The sequence below is a fragment of the Lampris incognitus genome, unplaced genomic scaffold (assembly GCF_029633865.1).
Source record: "Lampris incognitus isolate fLamInc1 unplaced genomic scaffold, fLamInc1.hap2 scaffold_271, whole genome shotgun sequence".
In the NCBI taxonomy this organism is placed as follows: Eukaryota; Metazoa; Chordata; class Actinopteri; order Lampriformes; family Lampridae; genus Lampris; species Lampris incognitus.
Genome location: NW_026611229.1, coordinates 9770 through 36000, shown reverse-complemented (window position 1 = coordinate 36000; position 26231 = coordinate 9770). Strand labels below are relative to the sequence as shown.

Genomic DNA, 26231 nt, shown 5'->3' with positions numbered 1-26231 from the left:
CACGGCCAATTGTGTCTGCAGGGACGCCCGACCAAGCCGGAGGTAACGTGGGGATTTGAAGTGGAAAAAATTCATGTGGGTGCATTGCATTTCAACACGTTTGATCATGTCAATTAAATTCCATATGGGTACAAATTTTGTACTGATATGTGTGTGCATGCTCTTGTTTGATATAAATAGGTTCATGCTATAGGACGGCAGGTGACAGTAACTTGCACCCCTACACACAGTTTAACTACAGCAGCTCTCATTACAGATTGAGGGGAGATCCAGGGACAAGGGAGGTACTATCTGGTCTCCCACCATCTGTCTGGGCAGAGCTGGGAGAAGTTACAGTCCACTAATTGAGCAACTGCTAAGGTGTCTTTGATGGGCTTTAAAAACCCCGGGAAACATTGTGTGCCAGGATCAAAGAGCGCCCCAGACTGTAATGACTGTTGTTACCTTAGCTGAAGCTGCTGTTAAATTAACCAGACACGAGCGCTGCTCACTCTAATGGGGGATTTCGCTGCGCTGGGAGAGGGGGTGTAACGATGCGCTCAGGTATGTAGATGGGAGAGGAAGCCCACTAAAAGAGAGAGCAGAATAGCCTGTAACATCCATCATGGCTTTAACTTTGTAACAACCCAATTCGAGAATTGATCTGAACGGTGGGAGCAAACACGCTTAACATTAGCTCTCATAGAATACAGCCATCATCATCATCATCACCACCATCACGCCAGAGACGTTTCGGAATTAAGAGACATATATCTCACGATCAGAGATTACAGCTGGATAAGTGATGACAGGTGCAGGGAAAACCTTGCCGTTACAAAGACTTATATAAGCTGTTAATCTGGAGTTAAGTCCACAGCAAACACTGCTGGAGAGAGTGAGAGAGAGGAGGGAGCCCACGGAGTAAGAGAGTGAGGAGAGGGGAAATGGAGGGAAATGCAATGGTTGGATAGATGAGCTATTTTTATAATGAGGTCAATGTGAGCTGTGGGATTTCATTCTCCTGGGGGACACGCACACACGCACACACATACACGCACGCACGCACACACAGAACACACACACACACACACACACACACACAGGAACTGTGGCCCCGTATGGCTCCCACTGAGCAGGGCTGCCTCTGTCAACAGGAAGAAGAGAATGAGGAGCAGCACGAGAAGAGGGCCGGGAAGGATGTCCTAGATGGTAGAGGATGGACTTGAACCGTACCCTGGTTATTAGGTTTCACACGATAAACAGCAGAACGCGAAGGACATTTATTGCTCATCTTGCCCTCTTTTCCAAATAAAGATTTTTTTCCACTCTCACAGTCTCTACGAGTTAGGAAACATGTTAACAGAGACGTCACTCGAACCAAAGTTAAACTCAGAGCTTACCAAGTTGGTGGTTACGTCCTCCCTCTTTTACACCTCCCTCATTGACAGCTCCTCCTCTCTCTGGGTAGTGCCAGGGTGGAGGTCCTGTCCCTCCCTCTCCACACTCCCCTGAAACATGGCAAACACGAACCCTCAAATTCTACCAACTTAATGCACAAAAAAACAAAACAAAACACACAATTCAAATCTAATTTCGGCAAGATTCAATAAAAAAAAAAAAAACAATAAACTTAATGTGGACAAAAGATGTCAGTTTTAGATTATTTTTTTAAGATTATTTTTTTTACATTCTAATGTCACCTGACACACATCCAGAGTGAATTACAATGGAGTGGAATGGGAAAGCAGAAAACTCCATCTACAAATCCCCAGAGACTTTCCCTAAATAAGTCGGGGATCTCAGATGTGATCTGTTGGTGTCAAGATATCATGGGAAACATGGTACTGTGACAAAGTACACAATGCATCGACATGATTCACGCGCCATGGCGGCTATGCACTGCCTGTTTCATAAGCACATGCACCGCACACAAATGTCTCTCCTACAAATCCCCCAACCCCCCTTACCCACTTCTCTAAATGCCTGTCACTTTGGCCTTCCATTAAGCGAAAGCGAGGGCTCGTTTAGCTAACGGTGTATAGGCGGTTGGGGACGCGGGCTGCCCACTCAGTCAGATCCAGTCGTATTAAATAAATAAGGAGCGCTCTTGTGTGTGAATTATTCAGTTAACACGCCTTATCCTCTTCCAACAACCTTGTTAGAGCACCTCAGGAGCGGAAAGCGGTCATGTGTATGGGGGGTTGACAAAGGAGGAAAATCGTGTGTGTGTGTTTTTGTGGAGAGTGGGGGCTGGAGGGAGCAGACACCACAGTTCATATGCAACTTAGCAGAACCTGCAGTGTATCTCCGGGCTCTCTCCGTGGCTCACTCAGCTTGGGGAGCTAATGCACTCTGACACCTGAATTGTCTGGGCACTGAACAAATCTACACATTTGCTACACATTTGCACACACAAACTTGCAAACAGACACGCATGCAATTATACAAATCTCACACACACACACACACACACACACACACGAGAGAGTTTCTCAGTGCATATTCACAGAATATCTTTCTAGTTGTCTGGATGAATTATTGTAAAACGAACACACCCTGCTGGAATGCAAAGGCCGATTTTTGTGCCATGACCTGTGCTTAGACAAAACACCGAGTCACCTACTCCGAAGTACAAGACACTAGTTAATCAAGATGAGGTAAGATAGAAAAATGCTTATTCTGGAAAGAAAGACTCCTCTTAATATTAACCTTCACGCCAACTGCAAGATAAGTTCAACTGACTAACATGTTCATATTTTTGGCAGGACAAGGACAATACTTCTTCAGGGTAGGTTTACCTTTATTAACTCCAAGGAGGAGCCCTGAAGTTGTGCACATCATCTATGCAAGCATTAACCATGAAATGGAAAGTTTTAGAGAAACTTTAACGTTCAAAAGCACTTGTTCAGGGGCGTCCGGGTAGTGTGGCAGCCTATTCCGTTGCCTACCAACACGGGGATCGCCAGTTCGAATCCCCGTGTTACCTCCGGCTTGGTCGGGCATCTCCACAGACACAATTGGCTGTGTCTGCAGGTGGGAACCCCGATGTGGTTGTGTGTCCTGGTCGCTGCACTAGCGCCTCCTCTGGTCGGTCGGGGCATCTGTTCGGTGGGGTGGGGGAACTGGGGGGAATAGTGTGATCCTCCCACGCGCTACGCCCCCCTGGCGAAACTCCTCACTGTCAGGTGAAAAGAAGCACCTGGCGACTCCACATGTATCAGAGGAGACGTGGTAATCTGCAGCCCTCCCCGGATCAGCAGAGGGGGTGGAGCAGCGACTGGGACGGCTCAGAAGAGTGGGGATATTAGCCGGATACAAGTGGGGAGAAAAAGGGGTTGAAAAAAAAAAGCACTCGTTTAATGGTCCAAATAGAGCTGGATATGACTGGCTGGGTCACAGTCTGGACTAGAGGATCTCAACAGCAAACTTATAGGCAGAGTCATGGATCAACCCAATCCAGCTCATATCAAACACTCACTCCCTCTCAGCCCCTCTCTTTCTCCATGCCTCTGTGTAGCCACAAAGCGGGGGTCTTTTTGTCAGATATGACAACGCTCATTACCAACTTCTATAGACTGAATTGGAGGGAACAGGGTTTGGCTGAGGCTGAGGCCTGCTCGGCCAGACTGCTACAATGGGATCTGTGTGAGGATCTAAGGAGAAAAAAAAGGAAACTTCTTCACTTCACAAGAACAACCTGAGGTAATGTACGCTACAGAAGCTGCACTACAGAATGTGCAATGACATTTAATCCTGGAGATCGTTTCCATGCACAAATCCCGTCAAACGAAGGCTGATCACTGTAAATGTGGCCTCAGAGACCAGGTCAACAACTGCCTGCTTGACGAACGAGATGACTATGTACAACGAGAACAGCAAAATTCGAACCAATATAATTTGTAAGCACTTAACGCTTTTTTGTTACAACAAATCCATCCCTCCTCAAATCCTTTGGTGCTGTCTATTGTCCCCCCCCCGGCCCTTGGCATTTCAATGGGTCGAGAGGTCCGCCTCCCCCTCTTCTTTATCAGGCCAGTAACCAGCTAGCAATGTAAATGATTACACTTGTGATTAAGGCTTTCCACTTCAAACAGGCCTGTTGTTTATACAGGCCCTGATATAGCAGATGGGATAAAGAGCAGGTAGAGTGCTGTGTTTGTGTTTGTGTGTGTGTGTGTGTATATGTGTGTGTGTGTGCGTGTGTGTGCGTGTGCCTGGGCAGGAAGATGAATGTCATTACGCCCAGGCTCTGTGGACATACATTCATAATGACGCACCAAATGCCATTCTGTGTACCACAGCATCCTCGCCACCCTTTCCTCCTCCTCTGCCCACCTCGGCCTATTGAAAACATACTGCCTCACAACGCTCTGGGGCAGGAATGACATATGTCTTTTTTAACATTCAAAATGATCCCATTTCGGAGGCAACTTGGGCTGCAGAGAGAATGGGTTTTCCCCTTCCAGGTCTGAAACCTTGTTGGTTGTACAAGAGAAGCAGGGGAAAAAATGACTACCATAACATTTTCAGTTCAAAAGTACAAATCAGATGTATATAGCCTAAGCTGTGGCTAATCGGTGTCTAACAGTCTGAATAAAGGGACAACAGAATTACACTTTTGTCAGTTACTTCTAGTGGGGGGGAGGTGGGAATGTAGCGTTAACCTGAAACTAAACAAAAGAAACTAGCAAGTCAGTAAAAAAAACAACATAAACTAAGTTTCTTCTGAGATTTTTTAGTTTAAATACCAGTGCATTAAAAGCACTTAAGTGCAAGGTATCCCACAGCTGCATACCAAATTAACCCAAACCGCAAAACTCTGTCGTTTCGTATTCCGGGACAGGGGCGAGTAAATTACAGCCCTCCTCTCTCTACTCTAGCATTAAACCTCAATTAAAGAAGCGTTACACTGATGATGTCATCAACAAGCTTTTAAGAGCCCTAAAAATAAGGTGAGCTTTACTTTACGGGAACAGAATCTCTCATCCGGGCCAACTCCAACTTTCAGATTCTCTCCGTGTCACCTTTCGTAGGTGTGGCCTCAGCAAAAGCTGGGATCACTGGCAAAGAAATGCTGCTGCTGATCCCATCCAACTGGCAGAGGAAACCAGCATGGTTATTTAAATATACTCTTGTAAATAAAACAACTCATGTGGCATGGTTTGGTTAAATTTACCATGGAATTTTAATCCTGAGTCGTGACTTGAGTTTTCCCTGGAGAGCAGAGGTCGGTGAGGTAGAGAAAGAAAAACTCTTGTGTGACCTCCCGTGACCCGAGAGGAGACAGGAGAGGAGGAAGACGAGGAGGAGGAGAGATATGGCAGGGCCTGGCTCTCATCCACAAAGGGCACTGACTGTTGCTGCTCCTTCTGCAGCAACCATTTCATATTAGAATAAGAAAGAAGAAGAAAGCCATTTTATTTTGTCGTATTCTTACAACAAATGTGTTCTCCGCATTTAACCCATCCTATTGTATAGGAGCAGTGGGCAGCTGCAGCACCCGGGGACCAACTCCAGTTCTTCTTTCCATTGCCTTGCTCAGGGGGTACAGACAGGAGTATTAACCCTAAAATACATGTCTTTTTGATGGTGGGAGGAAAGCAAAGCACCCAGAGGAAACCCACGCAGACACGGGGAGAACATGCAAACTCCACACAGAAAGGATCTGGGATGGTCTGGGGTTTGAACCCAGGACCTCCTTGCTGTGAGGCAACAGCGCTAACCACTGGGCCACAGCAGAGGCTATGTAAGAATAAGCTTAGAACATTTCCCTTAATGCCATGGACAATGAGATGAGCATAAATCTATTACAGCACTGTAAGTGAATATATGGAGGGGGGGGGGGACGTGACATTTTTTGGCCAGATCGTCTAGTCTCTTCCTAAAGAGTCACTGTTCCCTCATGTCATACACAAAAAAAGCAACTTGAACACAGCTCTGCATGGTAACACAGAAATCTCCCCTCCCTCTCTTTGTACCAGAGAGAAAGAGAGAGAGAATAGTTACCCACAGCAAGTGAATTATGCATGTGGCTCCCAGCATCTTCTCACTGGTCGTTAAAGCGAGCTGCCTGAGGACCAGCAGTCCTCCTCACTATACCTTTCACCTGAAGACACAGATTCCTGATCACGTCTTCAAAGAAGAAGTCAATCTTTAACCATAGATTCTGATACCACCCAACAGGTTTGCAACAACGTTCACTTGGTCTCTCTCACAGGTGAGCAGAAAAGGGATAGGGCACATTGCGCTCAGGAAATGGAATAGAAACACCGTTTGGGTGAGACTTACTTTTTAAGAGCCAGGCTCCAACAAAAACTTAAGAGTGTCGAGGAAGAGATCAAAAGCCTGCTTGTTCCTGGCGAGCCGGCCCAATCAGCCGAGAGGGCCACGGAGAGGAGAGACAAGCACTTCTCTTTTAAATTGATCCCTCTGAGACCCTCAAGGTTCCCCTTGCAGGACTCACAGAAAAGCGATAAAAATCTGGCCCTGCGGATCTGACAAGGCACTGGGAGGGGAGAGGGAAGAAAGAAAGACGGTTTTGGGAAAGGGGGTTGGGGGGAAACTGAGGCAGATCAAGGGAGAAGAGAAAGAGAAGAAGGGTGGGCTCTTTCTCTGAGGGTGCATCCAGGCATCCCTTATATTCCAACAAGGAGCCAGAGCAAAGGGGTTTAGGGCTATGAACCATCAAACCCATGTTACACGTCTGATGATGTGCTCAACCAACCAACCAACCACGGGTGTATCTTTATTCTGCCTTGGTCCTGGCAGCTGAAGCTTTGGCTCATTAGAGACTGGCCTGAGATCAGACTCTGGACTAGGCCAGTGCAGTTATCCACGGTATGTTCGGGCCTCAAAGGAATAACCACTATCAGAGCAACCCAGAGACCCTGCAGCCTGCCAGACACTCCGCAGACCTGTCCACTGGCCAGCAGGAACACACAGACACATATACACACACGCACACACACACATGCACATGCACGTGCGCGCGCGCACACACACACACACACACACACAATAAGACTATCTAACGGTGCCCTTTCCAAGTCCAGACACATGGATGTTATCCATATTTCCACAAAAATCCTCTATGTCAAATTTTCCACTCCAGTCACACCTTTCCCTGTTTGACGTGTGATGTTCTATTTCTCGGAAAGCTTGGCGGTTCGAGGGTCCAAGGCCAGCTTTTGCTCCAGCTCCATCATGGAGGGGGTCCTTGACAGGTATAGGTCATTACATGACCTTGCCGATAAAAAGATGTGCAAACTCTCCACAGGTCTGGGCAGTTTGTCTTGAGAAGCTGGATCTGGTTTACAGGGAGGTGAGCTTAGGAGGAGTGAGAGAAGGAGGAGGGGAGGTGAGAGGTGAGGTCAGGGGGAGCCCTTCACCCAAAAACAACATTGTCTATACCTTCAGCAGGCAGCATTCCTGCACACCTCAAATACTGCTCGGAAGGTCAGCGCCCAAGTGGGTGGAGGACGACAAAAACAAACATGCTGTTTACATTACAGCCGCTGGTAAAAAAAAAAAGAGAGCATTAGAACAATGAGATGTGTGGGGGTCACAAGGCAAAACCTTTTTAATCCAAGGTGTGGTACAAATAACTTGCCAGTCCCTCATTGGACTACATTACAAAGATTGCTAAACCTGCTCTTGATAGGTACTGAACTCTTGGCTGGCTTTACCAGTTAAGTGGTACAATTTCAGAAGTTCAGATAGTGGCAGTGTTTAGCTGTCTGTCTGTTCTGATCAACAGAGAACCTAAACACTTTACTCCAGCTGTGATGGATAGCCTGCGCTGAGTATGAATAACTTATAGTCTCATAAATAATCAGATCTCTACTAACATCATTAAACCAGCCCTGCGGCAGACACACCCACTTATCCCAGGGCTGTATTTCTAACGCCCACCCTCTGTTCCCGATAACAAATGCCCTGGAATCACCTGGCTATTCAACATCAATATTTTGACATTTCATTCAGCTGACTCTCAAGACGAAAGCCATTTATTTAATTAGCTGAATGAAATTTGGCAGAGGAGGGGAATTCGAGGTTATGCAGCCGGGTCTCAATTGCTACAGGTAACCTTTTTGGAGGGACGTAGCGTAGCAAATTGATTGCCGAGAGCGCAGACTCATCATGAGCGCTAATTTTCAGAAGCTGCTCACAGTGGAGCGGGGAAATAAGAGGGTCTATTTATAACGGAGAGAAACAGGAGAGTGGGGGGGATTAGCTTGTCATTAGAATAAAGAGTGGAGAAGAAGAATCAATTTCAGGGTTTAAAAAGCTGACAAACACAGTTCACTTACCCTTTCTCTCACTGCTACTCTCTGTCGCTCTCCCTCTCTCTCCCAAACTCACCTCATGAGAGCACACAGCACATGACTTACAGGATATGAGGATGAGTGTAAGCTTGGGTCTTAAAATTTTTTTGAGGTGATTTTAATTGCATGTGTTCTAATTAGTCTCTATTCTACCCAAAACAGTTTTAATTCAACTAATATTGAGTAGGTTTCTCATTACTGGGTCTACAGCATCACTAAGTTCTTGCTGCGTATACCACTTGACTTGAACTTATTCTTAGACTGCTTTTATTGTCATTTGCACATATGCATGTGTCATACATTTTTTTAAAAATTTTGAGATACCTTATTGACCCCTGTGGGGAAATTACGCTCTGCATTTAACCCATCCTAGCTGTGTAGCTAGCAGCAGTGGGCAGCAGCCGCCGTGCAGCACCCCGGGAACAACTCCAGTTTGTCTTGCCATGCCTCAGTCAAGGGCACAGACAGGAGTATTAACCCTAACATGCATGTCTTTTTTTTATGGGGAATGAGATTGTGTTTCACACGGATCACAGTGCCACACAAAAAACAAATAATGTGCAATAAATATTAAAAACAAAAAGTATATTAAAAAAGTACATTACAGCTGGTCTAGTGTACTTCTAGGTCAGTGTACACTAAGCCTACTAATTACGATAAGGCTGAACTGCGCCTCAAAGTTACAAGTAACCTATTCATAAATGCCCTATTTAAGTGTTTGAGTTTTATAACATCATTTTCATCCCCATCCATTCACCTGGTCCTTACAAGGTGTGTGTGTGTGTAATAAAAAGGGATTTGGAAAAGCCAGTTTCCCCAGCAAACAGGAACCAGGCCAGAAAGGAAAACCCTTTTCCTGGGGCTGAGTATCAGTTGGGCAGCCGTGCTACCTCTAAGTGCTCTCCTCGCTTCATTCTACCTCCTCTCACTGCAAGGCCCTCGCCCCCTGACCCCAGTCATCACATGCCTGCTGCTTCACCAGGGCAAACCAGGGGACAGGAACCCCTCAAGAAACTATGTAATCCTACATGAACATGAAGACATACATGCGTGAATGTAAGTGCATGTGTGTGTTAACACAAGCACTTTGTCCCATGGGGAAATGCACACATGTACAAGCACATGCAGCTGAAGAAAGAAAATTAAAAATATCGCTGCCCAGCAAGTCCACTTTGTAATCAACTCTAAATAAAAGTAAAGGCTACACTGCCCATGTAGAGGCACCCATGGAGCCCTCTTTTCTGACAGGTTATGCCCACATAGTGCAGCTTGGCCAGCTACAGTGCACCGTGGGAGGGTACAGCTCCCTGTGAGAATGCTGTGTGGGATTAGCAACTGACATGTCAAGCTATAGCATTCACAAGGGATTCCTAAAGCAAGTTCAGCAGCTAGGATGAACTGAAAAGGAGCCTTGCATACTTGCCAGCAGCGGATCCGGCCGATAAATTTTAACATTACGAATACCGAGGTAGGAAAACAGGGTGCTAAATCTTATGCGAGTTAAAATACAACACCTGACATCAATACTGACCACTACAATTTTAAGAGGTTATAGATAGGTATAATTGTATACAAGCCAAAAGCATGTTGTGCTAATTTGTCTTTTCTGTGTAGCTCTCTGACAGCCCTATAGATGTCGACAACTCTATAACATGAGGTTAGTGGGTATTTAGCTTCTCATCCAGTCATTTGTGAGCTGCAGAGCCTGGAAATGATTAGGCCTGGGAGGGCAATTAGCCTGAGCATCACTGGGCTAAATATAGCCTGGCTCGGCCCAGCTCTGCTCCTGGGTCATATCCATATTGCAGCCTCGAAGCAGCCATGTTTGTTCAGTCTGGAGAGGGTTTGTTTAGAACTTGTGTGAATAACCCATTGGTCCTGAGAAGATAACATAATGCTGCTGCTGATTAGGTGCCTCAGGAGAGGGGGAATCAAATGTAGGAGGGAACTATTGAAGTAAGAGGAATTATGGGAATGAAACAGATCGGAACGACTGACTAGACTATAAACTACTATGATGTGGCAAAGTATGGCAGCATCCTTTTGGTTCAAGTCTCCAAGAACAATATAGTTTGACAGATCCAAGCACTCACAGTGCTATTTCATTTAGACAGTAAAATTCTCACTTAAGAAGTTGGGCAGTTTTATTTTTATTTATACGTTTGTTTTTGCATTTTGGATCTGGGCCTGCAGTTTCACCCCAGTTTCACAAGAAAGGCAATTTCAAACAAAACATTGTTGGGAAAACATGCTTTCCCATAGCCTTGTGCTAAGGAATGCAAAGAAGAAAGAAAATTTTCCCAACACCGCCCCCCCATCCACATATCTCCAACCCCCTATGAGAAAAAAAATTGTAGAGATTTTATCCTTAAAAAACAGAGGAGGTTCGCCCACTCGTTCACCTGGGACGGCTCTTGGACGGTACAGGCAAGCTAGAAGGTTATAGGAGCCTGGGAATGTTTAACATCAAGAAAGCAATCAGAACGTAGCCAGAGCCTTGGGAATTAGACAGGAAACATGGAGAGTAACCCTTTCCTGCCTGAAAGGAAAGAGAAGAGGAAGTGATTTGGGCAATGTGACTTATTTCTACAGTAATGTGAAAGGGATCCTGTTGGCATTAATAGGTGAACTAGAGCAGAAAGAAAAATATTCACACAGGGTTTAGTGGTAAGAAGGAGGTGTTTCAGATGGAATGAAAGTCATTTTTTATTTGCCAAGAAACTGCACATGCAAGGAATGTGACCTAGTGGAATTGCAGACGTGAAACACAGCGCAAACACAGTGCAAGAAAAGCAAGAAAATATAATTATCTTAGCAATCTCACAATTCAGCATGCTAGGCTATGCTAGCATTTCCCATCACTGTCATGGATAAACATGTCTTTCTGCAGCTACGGGCTGAGGTGGAACGTAGGGGTAAATGTTCTGGCACTTTACTGAACTCAGCACAAATTGCACAAGACAGCTCAGGAAACAGAGGTTTGCTTTGTACCCTGAACAGAGAACACTTATCACCAGTAGGCTAAGCCCTGCTGCAAGAAGCCTATTTCTACTCGGTCACATGATGAGGCTGTTCAAAAGAGTTAAACACAAACACAGGGCTACCACCTAAACATAGGAAAAATGCTCTTTGGTTTAAATCTTTTCAATGGAAACATCAAGGAAAAAAACAACAACGAACTTGTGGCATATAGAGTGTCCACTCGGAGAAGTCCAACCACTGACCAGGACGTTTACATGACCCAAGAGAGCACTGTAGCCCAAGGAACATAAAAAAGCCTATTTTAGGAACCAACTCAGGAAAGGAACGGAGCACTGACAAAATCAACAAAACAGAAGAAAGCACAACCTAAAATTGTCTAGCAGAGAAAGACCACTACATTTGGCCAGATGCTCTAATTACTACTTGTGTCTTCCCACAATCTGAAATTTTCTGGAAAAAAAAAAAGTTATTTAATGGCTGAATCTATAGTTTTTATAGGCACAACCATAACATGCCATTAGCTTGAGGCGATAGCATAAAATTAGGAAATACATCCATCAAATGGAGAGGTTACTTTGGCAGCGGAGAGTGGCGATAAAACTGCAGACATGCTCAATACGTAGTATTTATAAAATGTTTATCACTTGCCAGATGAGGAATGACGTCACAAATGGTTTGGCTCACAGTTGACATGGCCATGGTAGGAACTACGTCCGAAGCATGTACTTGAAGTGACATTATTAATTGAAATAACTTTTCTCAAGCTGAAATATGTATAGAGAATGCATTGAGAATGGTCCTTTCGATGGAGCATAGATGGGTTTTATCATGTGACACCAGCTTGCTCTTTTCAACTCATATCCCTTGTATGATACATGGTGGGCATAAGAGAGGAAGGGGTGTGAATCCCCCCCCCCCCAAATCTATGAATGAAAGAGCTTTTCTTTTGAGGACCAATCTAAGCTATTCACAATTCTCCACTGTGCAGAGAGTCTGATCTTAATTGCTTTGTTAATTGGCTGTGATTCACCTGTGCCATGTTTCTTCATGTTGCTGTGGGGGGCCCTGTGGAGCACTCACATCCTCTTTCCCATTTTACAGCACCAATCCGGCACTTGTGACACTGATTTGCAAGCCTGCCTTTGCTGAAGGTGTTTTTTTTTTTTCCTCAAATGTCAGCAAACCCCACAGAGTATTGGCTCACTAATTCCACTGCCTGGAGAGAGCGGTGCAGACCAACCATTCCCAGTCCCCAGTCCACTGTAGACTTATTTTACAAGGACACATTCCACAGATTTATGCTTATCGTTTTCCAATGAAAGAGGGACCGTCTGTTGGAGGAGCAGCATCCTGCATGCTCCTGTGACCATGTGATAAATACCCCCCCCTCCCCCACTCACACTGCCGCAACTTGGCAGATCAATGGCCCATTTAGCTAATCAAAAGGAGAAGGCAATAGTGGAAAGAATAAAAAGGATATTCAAGAGCGGGTTTTGGATTTGGAAGTAGGGGGCTGCTAATTTCATCAACTAGTGGACATTTTATTGTACAACAACACTGCATCACGCTACACCCTGAGTGATTAAGATGAATGACACCATGCATTGTATTCAACCATCAGTGTTAAAACAAGCAGTGCAGCCCTTTAACAAAACAAGGAGTGCTGGAACGTAAGCTAGCCTGGGAGAACAGCAACAAACAGAAAGAAAAAGGTAACGTCCAGCTGAGGCAGCTGCTTGCCATTACTCCATCCCACCCCCGCCTCTGGCAGGAAATGAGCAATCATTTAGTACTGACAGGTACATGCTGAACCTCCCTATCTCTGCTCTGAAACCAACCAAATAATGGATTACACCAGTTTAGCATTAACCTTAAGCCACACAAGTATCAACGCCAAGGTTAGTCAGTTTCATACCTTTCCCAGTCTGAGGGTATATTTTCCTGAGCATTATAAATGATGAAGTAATACTGGCGTGGTGCATACACGTGTGTTGTGTTATAGTGTGTGTGTGTGTGTGTGTGTGTGTGTTTGTGCGTGTGCAAAAGAGAGTTGAAGGAAGAGATTACATTGTATTTTAACCTGCAAGGAAAGCAGAGGCTCACACAAGGAAAGGTGTGAAACTGGCTGGTGTGTGTGTGTGTGTGTGTGTGTGTGTGTGTGTGTGTGTGTGTGTGTGTGTGTGTGTGTGTGTGTGTGTGTGTGTGTGTGTGCATGTACCATAGCTGAGGCAGAGCCCTTTGAGAAAGGAAAGAAACATAACAGCAAACAAAACAAATATCTCCTGAAATCCTCCTCAAACATGTGCAGAGCTTTTCTGGCCGTGTAAGGCAGTAATGTAGAGGTCTCTGGCGAGCTGTAGAGGGCTTAGCGTGTCTAACTGGATCTCGGGTGTAGCTGAAGACCTGCCTTAATGCACTGCCAGGTCAACATTACCGTCGTATGGGGGGGGATAGTGATACAAGCTCAATGGCCAGCTGTGGCCCAAGGGACATAATAACCAAAGGCCTCCGCTGAGAGAGGGAACAGAGCAAGATTTAGTTTTTTTTAGTTTTTTTAAGAGGAAACGGGTGGTCCAGTTGTCTTTTTTTTCTCACAAAGACAGAAGGACAGAAAAGCAGATCAAGAGATTGACATAAAAAGGAAGAAAGTCCTGGAGGGATTTGATCCCAGGCCCTTAGGGCTACATGTGGCTGCAAACGAGGGTGTCTTAACCGCTATTCCATTTCGAAGAACATTAAACGAGAGTTTTAGTCCTCTAGGGAAAACTTGCAGTATGACATGGTTGTAATTTATAATGGCAGAGAGGACAGAGTCTTAGCCAATAATAGCAATGAGCTTATCCTGAGTCAAAAAGGATAGAAACTCAACGGCCTAGGTTATCTGCAAGTCAGGGAACTGAAACTTGTATCTGCACCAAATATGACAGAGCTAAAGGAACTAAAATAAAAACAATAGCACAAAACATGTACAACCACAGACACCCCAGAAAAACAGATCTCTTTTTAAAACCTAAAACCCACAATTTTTCTCCATTATCAAGTCGTTATTTCTTCCATTTGAAAACATGGTGATGATGAGGCACCGCTGTTGGACAGAAACAATATTCAGGGATGGCCAATATTAATAGGCTAACAGGGTTAAGCTCTCCCTACCTTTTACAATAAAGATGAGAAAACTATTGTTAAAAAAAATAAATAAATAATAGAACAGGGCCGCTCTGATGGCCGAGCGGAATAAACCGCCGTTCTTGCAACCCGCTCGTCATGTGGCTGGGAGGTTCGTATCTCAGACTCGCCGTAACCGGTCACGGCCGGAGCGTCCACGGGGTAAGGCATTCATTAGGCCACCCTTACCCGAGGGATAGTGGGTGTAGATCAGTGTGGTGTTCAGGTGACTCGTCGTTCTCCAGCGACCCCTCTGGCCCACCCGGGCGCCTGCAGCCAAGCAACCGAAAGCATTCTCCCTACGTCTCCTTCGCAGCCTGAAGGTAATGCAATCCATGCGATGCTTCACCGTGTAAAATAGCGAGAGCAGCTGACACGAGTTTGAAGGAAGCTGGTGTTACGACTATCTCCTTCCTGTGGAAGCGTGAGCCAGGGGAGTTATTTGACAAGCGTTCGGGCCATACGCCATTGGGTTAATCGGGTGGGATAAGGGGAAAAACTAGAGATAAATTTATATTAAAAAAACAAAAAAAACCCTTAGAACAGATTGTTTTCAATTTTGGTGGAACCTAGAGCAGCAGCCAAATAGTCACAAGAAAAACATGTGATATATCTAAATGGGCTTATTTTTACAGCCCAAACACAGTAGCACCAGCTTCCAGTCACCTTCATACTGAGTGACAGACATTGTGACACGCCCCCTTGACTGATCATCTGGATTAAATTCATTCAGCAATCAGGCCGCTGACTTTTGACCAATGACAGAGGATGTACAGGGTGACAGTATGTTCAGTGAGGTGAGACTTGTGTGAGTGGAGAGGGGAAGCTGAGCACGGGCGTTAGCAAGAACAAGGTGGATCATTTACGTTATCATCCATTTTCTTCGATGTTTTGGAGGAAAAAAATGGAAGTGAAGAGACTGGAGACACATTGTCCAAACAATGCTCAAATAACACAACAGGACAAACGCCAAACTCGTGAAGTTTGTGTTACTTAGTTTCAGTGAAAAGACTGGCTAACAGCAAGGGTCGCTACGAATTCACTTTTCTTTTCTGATTCTCATGCTAGCTTTTTGGGGGAGACACAGCTTGGACTCAACAAGGGCAAAATTAAGAAACGCACGTGCGCTTGTGTGTGTGTGCATGCACGTGAGAAAGAGAAAGACAGATATGGGGGTGTCCGGGTAGCATAGCGGTCTATTCCGTCTACTACCAAGATGGGGCTCACCTATTCGAATCCCCGTGTTACCTCCGGCTTGGTCGGGCGTCCCAACAGACACAATTGGCCGTGTCTGTGGGTGGGAAACCGGATGTGGGTATGTGTCCTGGTCACTGCACTAGCACCTCCTCTGGTCTGTTGGGGCACCTGATTGGGGGGGAAGGGGAGCTGGAGGGAGTAGCATCATGATCCCCCCACGCACTACATCCCCCTGGCGAAACTTCTCACTCTCAGGTGAAAAGAAATGGCTGGCAACTCCACATGTATTGGAGGAGGCATGTGGTAGTCTGCAGCCCTCCCTGCATCGGCAGAGGGAGTGGAGCAGTGACCGAGACGGCTCAGAAAATAGGGTAATTGGCCAAGTACAATTAGGAGGAAAAGGGGGGGATCCAAAAAAGAAAGAAAGAGAAAGACAGATACAGAGAGAATTTTTTTGGCATCAGACAAGATTTCACTGGGAGTGACGAAGAAGGACAGGATTAGGAACGAGTATATTAGAGGGACAGCTCAGGTTGGACGGTTTGTTGTCAAAGCAAGCGAGGCAAGATTGAGATGGCTTGGACATGTGTGGAGGAGAGATGCTGGGTATACTGGGAGAAGGATGCTGAATATGGAGCTGCCAGGGAAGAGGAAAACAGGAAGAAGGTCAAAGAGGAGGTTTATGGATGTGGTGAGAGAGGACATGCAGGTGGCTGGTGTGACAGAGGAAGATGCAGAGGACAGGAAGAGATGGAAACGGATGATCCACTGTAGCGACCCCTAACGGGAGCAGCCGAAAGTGGTAGTAGTAGAAGACCATTCTTATGGGTACTTCTCTATAGTATTGTTGTAGAGCACTTGCTATGACAAGGTCTATAGTGTCAATGCTGTAACTTAGTACCTCGGTTGTGATGGTGCTGTTGCTGCAGCATGAACTATTGATAGCCCACCCACCCAACATCCCCACCTTTCATCACTGTCAATATTACAGTAGAACAGTGTTCTGACATAGTTCAAGGTTGAAGGCAATGAGAAATAGACTTATTTGGGGACGTCCAGGTAGCATGGCGGTCTATTCCGTTGCCTTCCAACGCGGGGATTGCCGGACTGAATCCCCGTGTTACCTCCGGCTTGGTCGGGCGTCTCTACAGACATGTGTCCTGGTTGCTGCACTAGCGCCTCCTCTGGTCGGTTGGAGCGCCTGTTCGGGGGGGGGGACTGGGGGGAATACCATGAACCTCCCACACGCTACATCCCCCTGACATAACTCCTCACTGTCAGGTGAAAAGAAGCGGCTGGCGACTCTACATGTATCAGAGGAGACACGCGGTAGTTTGCAGCCCTCCCTGGATTGGCAGAGGGGGTGGAGCAGTGACCAGGGCAGCTCAGAAGAGTCGGATAATTGGCCGGATACAATTAGGGAGAAAAAAAATCAAAAAACAAAAAAAAGAAATAGACTTATTTCAACTGATTTTCATAGACTAAACAAGGTGTAGCAGCTATTGTTACTTGTGTCCCACCAGCTCACCGTTAAACTTGTTCCACCCTTGTAAAAAAGGTATCCATGAACCAAAGATAACATGAGCAGTAAAATGAATTACAAACTCCCATCAAACTATACTGCATGACTAGTTACACAGTAATATTGGGTGTCTGTCCAACTGAAGCACTGCCAAATCGGCATCACGTTTCAATCTGTTTTCCTGCATGAGATGTTTCCAACACGTACGTTTTTGCCGCAGCACCGGTATTTGTGGAACCCGGTCAAAAAATTCCAACAGTGGTAAGCAGAGACTAAGTGGTGTACCCAAACAAGGTAAAAATGCCAGTTATTATTTTGTAATGTGACTCCATGGTCCAGATGGATGAAATAATAATGTATTAGTGGAGAAAATTCACAGGTTTCAGCTTTAGGTAAACCAAATCAATGTCAATACTGAATAGAAAACCATAATTGGAAAATATGGAAATCATCAACAGTACTGCAAATACTGCTGTCACGTTATACTGCTAGGTCATATGTTATGTCACAATGTCCTGCTGCCCCTGAGTCACTGCAATGACACAAGCTAAGCATCATGACAGTTTAAAGGCAGCCAAAACTCTTTAGGGGCCAAGATGTTAGACATTCAAAAGATGGATGTACTAAGTAGAGGGCTTATTCTTCAAGACAACTACCCCCCACCAAACCACCCCGTCTAGTATTACCAGTGTCTAAATATTCCAAATTTATTCTGCTTCTCTATGAAACAAATCATATCAAACATTAGCGTGCCAAATACAACAGTGCCGTACCAGCGTAAGGGAGAAGTAAACTGCTGAGGAACAGACAGGAGTAAACAAGCAGTCGGCTCTGATGTTGTGTCTGTGACAGACTCACGGGCCCTCGGGCTCAGGAACTGTCTCTTGCTCAACAAAAACAACTGTTTTCCAGTTCCAGATGTCTTATCACTGTAAACCAAATGGAGGGATGAGCGAGATACTGGCCCCACATGGCTGCTTGCCTTTTCAGATACAAAGGATTAGCTAGGGTCTTTGTATGTCATCACACTTGTGATATGCTACCTTGTGCAAACCATTGGTCAACACTAAATAAATTACAAAGGAGCCCAAAGCTTGGTGATAATCAGAAAAAGGGGTTGTGACTCGAGAGGAGTGCAGAACAGCCTTAATAGGAGATGATGCCGTAGTCTCCATAAAACATAATGCACTAAGCAGCCCAGGCACTAAGACAGGTACACCCCCAACCATCCACCCCTCGTCAGTCTCTTTCTCTCTCCTTCTCTATTTCTCATATATTAGACAGACAGGATCCTACCATTACTCAGTAGATTTAGGGGTTTTACTCAACATCCATTAATCAAGCAATAAAGCCCAGCCAGTGAAATTCCTGCAGCATCATGCTTTGGCTTAGCCCACTGGGCCGCTAACATCCCATCTTAGATCACATACAGTAGGAGGGGGACTTTCTTAACAGGGTGGCAAAGCTCTCTTCTGCTGCCTGCATCACTCACTTTTATGGGACTAGGGTGGCGTGGGATTTAACAAGACGTTTTACTCGTCAAGGGAGCCGACATTACATAACCATAAAATGATGAGGTCCACAAATCAGTGGTTGACTTGTGACGCATGTAAAGGCTGGACTTGTTGTGCAGTCTACAGCTCCACCAACATAAAGCCTCACTGAGTAATATTTCTGGTTGTCTTGTCCATCAACCAGAGAACAAAAAAAAAAGAAGAAAAAAAAGAACAACAACAAAATATGATGCTACACTGATGAGCCAAAACATTGTGACCACTCACAGGTGAACCAAATAACGTTGATCATCTCCAAACAAGGGCACATATCAAGGTCAGGGTAGATTAGCTGATAAGCGAATGATCAGTTCTCGTTGTCAACCTGTTGGATGCAGGAGAAATGGGCAGGAGTAAAGACCTGAGCAACTTTGAAAAGGGCAAATTGTTATGGCCAGACGACTGAGTCAGAGCATCTCTGAAATGGCAAGGCTTGTGGGGTGCTTGCGGTCAGCAGTGGTGAGTACCTATCAACAGTGGTCCGAGGACGGACAAACCACAAACCGGCAACAGGGTGTTGGGCCCCCAAGGCTCATCGATGCGCAAGGGCAACAAAGGCTATCCCGTCTAGTCTGAACCGACAGACTGTGGCTCAAGTAACAGAAAATTTTAATGATGGTTATGGGAGGAATGTGGTTTGAGGAACAAGATGAGTGTTCAAGGTGCTGCCCTGAACTCCAAATTCCCCAGTTCTCAATCTGATTGAGTAATTGTGGGATGTGCTAGACCGACATGTCCGACCCACAGTGGCTCCACCTCACAACTTACAGGAATGGAAGGATCTGCTGCTGATGTTTTGGTGCACGTTACCACAGGAGACCTTCAGGGGACTTGTAGAGTCCCTGCCTCAATGGGTTGGCTCTGTTTTGGCGGCACATGGAGGACCAACAGCATATCAGGCAGGTGGTCATAATGCTTTGGCTCATCAGTGCACATAACTTTCAAAAGTAAACCTTCTTTCCACTGGTTAGTCAAATGAGAGCATCTTAGATACTAGGTTTTCGTCCAGACCAAATCCTTTTTTTCTGTAGTGCAGCATAAAAATACAGTGCCAGAGATGCTGCCAACCTAGCTGCCCACCTTCCACTCAACTGTGTCATTTTCCAGGGAGCCTGCACCATAACTGGAGCCCCTCCACTGACCAGGGGCGTCTGTGGTTGAACTGTGCTAGTCTACAGGCCCCGGTGAGGCACTGCAGTGAGCAAGCAGGCAAGCCGGCTGGCTCCTCTGTGCCTGACATGGAGCGCCCGCACTGGGGGGAACGACTGACTAATGGCAGGGTAACGTGATCCGGCACTGGGAGGGAGTGGGAGCAACCCTGACGCCTAAATCATAGCTGTGGGATGAGGGGAGAGAGAGCGAGCAAGCGAGGGGGAGACACTTGCACATAAATGTGTTTGCGAGCGAGGTAAACAGAGAGACTGAAGGAAAGCATGAGCGGGGGAGCAGACAGAATGTTTGGGAAGAGGCCAAATGACAGAGGATGAAAGTGAGCGTCTCTCAGCTGCCTTTCATGCACGTGCCGCACCCACTGCTGTGGTGGGAGGTACCCCAGAGGAATGACAAGGCGTGGGCTTGGGTTTCAAATTCATGAGCCTCTCGCAGACAGCAACAAGCAGAGGCCCAAAATGAGTTATATTTTCCCAACTGTCTACAGCTGAATGAGTGATTTTCCCTGGTGGGCATGAATAAATTAATCCCTCTCTAAATGGGCCAGCACATCATATAAGGTTAAGGTTTGGCTGCTCCTTTAGAGCACACCTCATCAAACCTGCATAATGCCTGTGTTCATTCAATCCAAATTACTGGAATGTTGGCCTTTTTTCTTATTTCATTATTCACCATTCCCCTTGAAAATCTTTGAATGATATGCTTATATATATGCAACTGAAGCCGATCCCTATCCTACTTCTCTTTTTCTTTAAAACCTGGGCTTCATCGACTCCATTTTCCGTGCCTGACTTGACCTTTACGAAGGAGAGTAAGGCTAGATTATGACGGGCTCCATCGGAGGTGTATTATTTCATTTGCCTTCTATGTTACCATCCTGTTACTGTAACCAAATAGGGTCTACACAGAATCCTTCTGTCATTAACAGATAAGGACTCTCTAATGATGTTACTACACATCAACAAATCTTTACCATATGCAGGGTAAACAAAATGGCTTGCTATAAATGAAACAAAGCCAAGAGCTACGGTATTGCCTGAAAGACAAAACAAAGATAATAATGTACCTTATTTCTTTCAGCCTATAATTCCTCTACAAGTTAGTCATTAGACTTCATATGTAATTTTCATTAACTGTTCTTGGAAACAAGGGTCTAGCCAGACCAACAATTTACCAGGGAACTATCCACCAGACTATTACTGAACCACATCCCTTTCCATCCACAATATGTTCTCCATTCATTATTCAGACTTTAGATGCACTTTCCCTGTTCCTCTCTTCTCTACTCTTGACGAGATGTCTTTCTGAGGCACTCGATAGACTAGAAAAACTATACAAGGAGAATTGTGTCTCTTGATTTAGCACTGAATTGGGCTGTGTTTTTCCCCTCCTTTTCATTTTGTTTTTGTTTTTTGAAAAACATTTCTTTTTAAAATGGAGAATTAAATAGAGAATATTGATTCAGTTGTGTTATGGGTCTGAATTGCTGGAAAAAAGTAGGCTAGGCCTTAAAGCAATATTTCACTCGGAAAATGTGCAATTAGCACACCATGTAGTAATCATTATGCGCTTTGGTACACAGTTTCCACCTTGAGAACCAGCTCATGTAGAACTACTGGGGTTGGTCACAATAGTATATTCCTTTGCTGGAATATGATAATATTACTTTTAATATTATTAGAAATTATAATAATATATATCACCTATTCATAATTCCATCCATCCATCCAGCCATTATCCAAACTGCTTATCCTGCTCTCGGGGATGCTGGAGCCTATCTCAGCAGTCATTGGGCAGCAGGCGGGGAGACACCCTGGACAGGCTGCCAGTCCATTACAGAGCTCACACACACACACACACACACACACACACACACACACACACACACACACACACACACACACACACACACACACACACACACACCTAGGGACAATTTAGTACGGCCGATTCACCTGACCTATGTGTCTGTGGGAGGAAACTGGAGCATCCAGAGGAAACCCATACAGACACAGGGAGAACATGTAAACTCCACACAGAGGACGACCTGGGACGACCCCCAAGGTTGGACTACCCCAGGGCTTGAACCCAGGACCTTCTTGCTGCGAGGCGACCACACTAACCAATGCACCACTGTGCCGTCTATTCATAATTCATATTTCAAATAAGTGCAATTGATGGTGGCTTGCTTAAAAAAAAATCTGTTGTGTGTGAGATATGGGGATATGATCTTGGTTATGACTGGGTGGACATGCACTGGAGCTTCATTTGCCTCCATCCACTCTCCTCATGAAGCCACACCGAAAGTGCTCAATAGCCAAAGTAGGCACTCCAGACTCCAGACTAACATGGAGTGTGTTTATAATATATGCCAGGGTTACATGCCACACTCTTCTATCAATTTTCAGATGGTATCAACAAATTGCCAGAAGACATTCTCTGAGTTTATATGAAAGTTCTGACAACAGACAAAAGCAATGTGCAGCTTAAGCTATTAGCCATGTGAGTAAACTAGATGAAGAACGATAGGGGGGGGAAAACTGATACAACAGAGCTAGACATTTATGCTAGAAGGAGCTATTTTAGTAGATGTTGTCTGGAGGTCAGAAATTACCCCGAAGGGTCACACTGCGGCTCAGTAGGCATTTGCAGCAATCGGCTGACACTAGATTGCGCGACAATGAAGTATTTTAGAAGATTCTGCGACTCATCACTCAATTTGACTCCTGACAATGGGAAAATAAGGCTTAGGTAAAAAAATAAAAATAAAATGTCTTTAACATACAACATCTATGTGATGCGCTGACTGCTCAGAGCTTAACGACTACTGAACTGACCACACTTGTTGACAGCATACCATCAGCACTCAACGATTTTTTGACAGATTCTTGGCACCAGTCTAGCCAAGCACCAGGGCAGTAGTATCCTAAAGGTCAGAGAAACAGAGTTGTGACTGGAACGTTACCAGTTCAAATTCCAATACAAGCAAGGAAAATCTGTGTGGGGAAGTAGATGAGAACCCTTCAGCCATCCCTTAACAATTACCATTAAAGTACCCTTTAGTCAGGTGCTTAACCTTCAATCTCACCAGTCGACCTGCTGAATGGCTTTCAGAAGGTAATCATAATGTGTAGGTCCCAGGTGTGAATGAGTTTAAAGGGCTTGCCTTTTAGGTTTCCCCCTTTCCTTCAGTGTGTTATATAGCTGAGAGGTGCATGTAAAACATCTGCACAGTTACAAAGCCCAAAGTCAACAACAAAGGCAGTTATTCTCTCTGACAGAAAACACAGCCTGAAATGCCTTGTTTGTAGTACAGCGTTTTCTTCCATTACTTATCGACATCACTATGTAACACATTTTTATAATGCCCACCTAACGGTTAGTTTGGCCCGTCCAACAAAGTTAGGTACAGAGAAGGGAAGACTCAAACAAAGTTAGGCAGTGTTACATCATGCCAATAAAGCCATTTGAATTTGAAGTTTGATCTCATCCTTCCATAATTTTGTCATGTGAATGTGTGAATATTGTATTTATAAAATTTTCCCAGCCAAGTTTTAGAATACACTTTATCATCATAAAAAATACACAATTTAGATGAGCTCAAGGAGGAAGAAAAAAAAAACAGCTGAGGATTGTTGCTCAAATAATGCCCAAAACCTCTGCAGCGCATCATTCATTCGGCGGAGAAGGCAATCACCTGCCGCCTCGCATCTCTCCGGGAACTGCACACCTCCAGGAGCTTGAGGCGGCCAGAGAAGATTGTTGCCGACCCCTCCCAGCCTGGACACCACCTTTTTGAGAGTCTGCCCTCAGGTAAAAGGCTGAGGGCCATCAGGACCAAAACCTCATGCCACAAGAACAGTTTCTTCTCTGTTGCAATTGGACTAATCAACAGGTCCCCTGCCCCCCTGGACTAATCAACAGCCCCCTCCCCGACTAATCAATAGGCCCCCTGCCCCCGATGACACTTACATTTGCTGTTATTTATATATATATATATATATATATATATGTGTGTGTGTGTGTGTGTATTTGTATATATATATTTTACATACTTACTTCATTCTATTGAAGACAGTGTTTTTCTTGCACTCGTAACTGTACTTTGCCAACAACGCCAGGCTAAATTCCCAGTGCATGTAATGCACATGACAATAAAATAAATTTTGATTCTAAACCCGGTAATAGCTCAAATTTAAAACTTCAACAATTCAGGCAATCTTCATAATGTCTTTATGCATGTTCAATAATCCAGGTAAGAATCAGTTCATCTGGACACAATGTTTATTGAGAGAAACCTTTCTCTCAATAAACGTTGTGTCCAGATGAACTGATTCAACTTTCTGTGACAATCTTGATAATGATTTCACTTATGTCTAGCTTATCTCTTGGGTCAAAGTTCACACTTTTAAAACAAGAATTAAGTTCTATATTTTTTCTTAGCAACAGGTTTTGTAGTAGAACATTCCTCATAAAGGTCAAACTTCCCTGTGCTATTATTGCCAGGCTCCAGTGTTAGAGGAGCAAAGTCTGGAAAGTGAGCTGAAGATATAAAGCAGACAGGAATCAATCAAGCCTCTCAGATAAAGAATGATTAAATGCAATCAGTGTCATTATGTTCACAAGCCATCATATGAACAATCTCTTAAACAAAGTGCTGGGATAGGCTCCAGCATCCCCGCGACCCTGAGAGCAGGATAAGCGGTTCGGAAAATGGATGGATGGCTCTATTTCATATTCTAGCCCTACAGCACACGGGATCCTTATCTAGTAACGTATCTATGCAATGCATCCCTGCAGAGGTTAGCCACACGTTTACCCTGCTCAATACCTTCATGACATCTAAACGGCATTTATCTGCTGTTTGTTGCACTCACACGTGTATGAATATATACATTTTGCAAGTTTGTGTGGGGTTTTTTTGGGGGGCTGAAAGTGTCCATGCATTCTGTAAATATAGGCCAAAGCCAGCAATCCTTCCCATTGGCTGTACAGACTACCGTGATAACATTGCAAAGGAGACCTATCAGGGCGTTCGTTTGAATAACGCAAATTCACAATTCTTCAAGGAGCTTTAAATTATTCTCACCTGTATTCCCAGTAGTCAGGAAATGTCGTCTTTATACAGTACAGAGGGCCATTTTGTGCAAAATTCGTGCTAAACGGTCGATCTTCAAAACTGTTTCTCTTCAGCCATTTTGAGCCACACCATTATCTTACCGCTGTAGGGGAGGAAAAACACGAGCACGTTTATCTGTTGATCAAAATTCTTGTACATCGGCATTATAATGAAATGAAAAAACTAAACAGTTCTCAAATTGTACTTGTTAATCAACAATATGAGCCTAGCATACGTAACAAAACAGATTGTACCAATCGTCAGTTTCTCCGTACCCCTATTTCAGGCAAAAATGGTCCCGCTCTTGAAAGTCTTGTTGCGCTCCGCAAACGCAGCCAATGAGCGCCTGCGAAACGTAAGCCTCCAACGGCCCTCAGCTGTGCGAGAGAAAGCAGCGTCAATATCAGCTGTCTCAGTGGAAAACCGTCCCCTGCATCAGCGAAATGAGCAGAGAGAACATTTAGCTGTCAGAAACAGCATTTGAAGGATTTGTTTGTTTAGACACATGCGGTTTCCTGTTACTCATATCCCAAGCCCCAATGTTTTGCTTTGCAGTTTTAAGACTCAAAAGAGGACCTTTCACACATCACATGTAACAGTTCACATGCCGAGGCTATCTTGTCACTAGTGTACCACTGCAACTACAGCTTCTCATACTAACACTACTACTACTAATAATAATAATACTAATACTAATTTTAGTAATAATAATAAATTGGCGGTATAATGTTGAAGTGACAGGACTCATCGCTGTATATTGCATTTTTTCACGGGATAAACGGTAATAATGGCACAAGTATATTGATAAACTCGCATACAGATGAACACACCCAACCCGGACACACTTTGCTAGTATTTTACACTCACTTTTTAGTGCAATGAAGCATGGTGTTGAGTTTTGCAATTTGAATCACCTGAGGCTACACATGTCCTGTCTTGTTAAACACTGTCACAGGTCACAGTCTATCGTCCCTGGCAGGTGGCATTGCTCTCTGCTGTGTGTGCGCGCGCGCGCGCACACACACACACACACACACACACACACACACACACACACACACACACACACACACACACACACACACACACACACACACACACACACACACACACCAAGAAGCAGCAGAACAGACAGAAGGTTTGAAAATGAAGACAAGCAATCAGGAACTTAACTACAGGTGTTATGATGTTTGCTTTTTCTGTTTTACGTCGATAGTGCC

The 26231-nt window shown here is 44.8% G+C and overlaps 1 protein-coding gene across 1 annotated transcript in view; it reads right to left on the bottom strand.

The window, feature by feature from the left end:
* Positions 1–25086, bottom strand: part of znf438 (zinc finger protein 438) — a 49645-nt gene extending 24559 nt beyond the window's left edge. Inside the window, exons 1-2 of the mRNA XM_056301980.1 lie at positions 24982–25086; positions 1380–1487 (exon numbers count right to left, since the gene is read on the bottom strand). The gene's annotated coding sequence lies outside the window, so the exon portion shown is untranslated. The remainder of the gene's footprint in view (positions 1–1379; positions 1488–24981) is intronic.
* Between the last annotated feature and the right edge of the window lie 1145 nt (positions 25087–26231).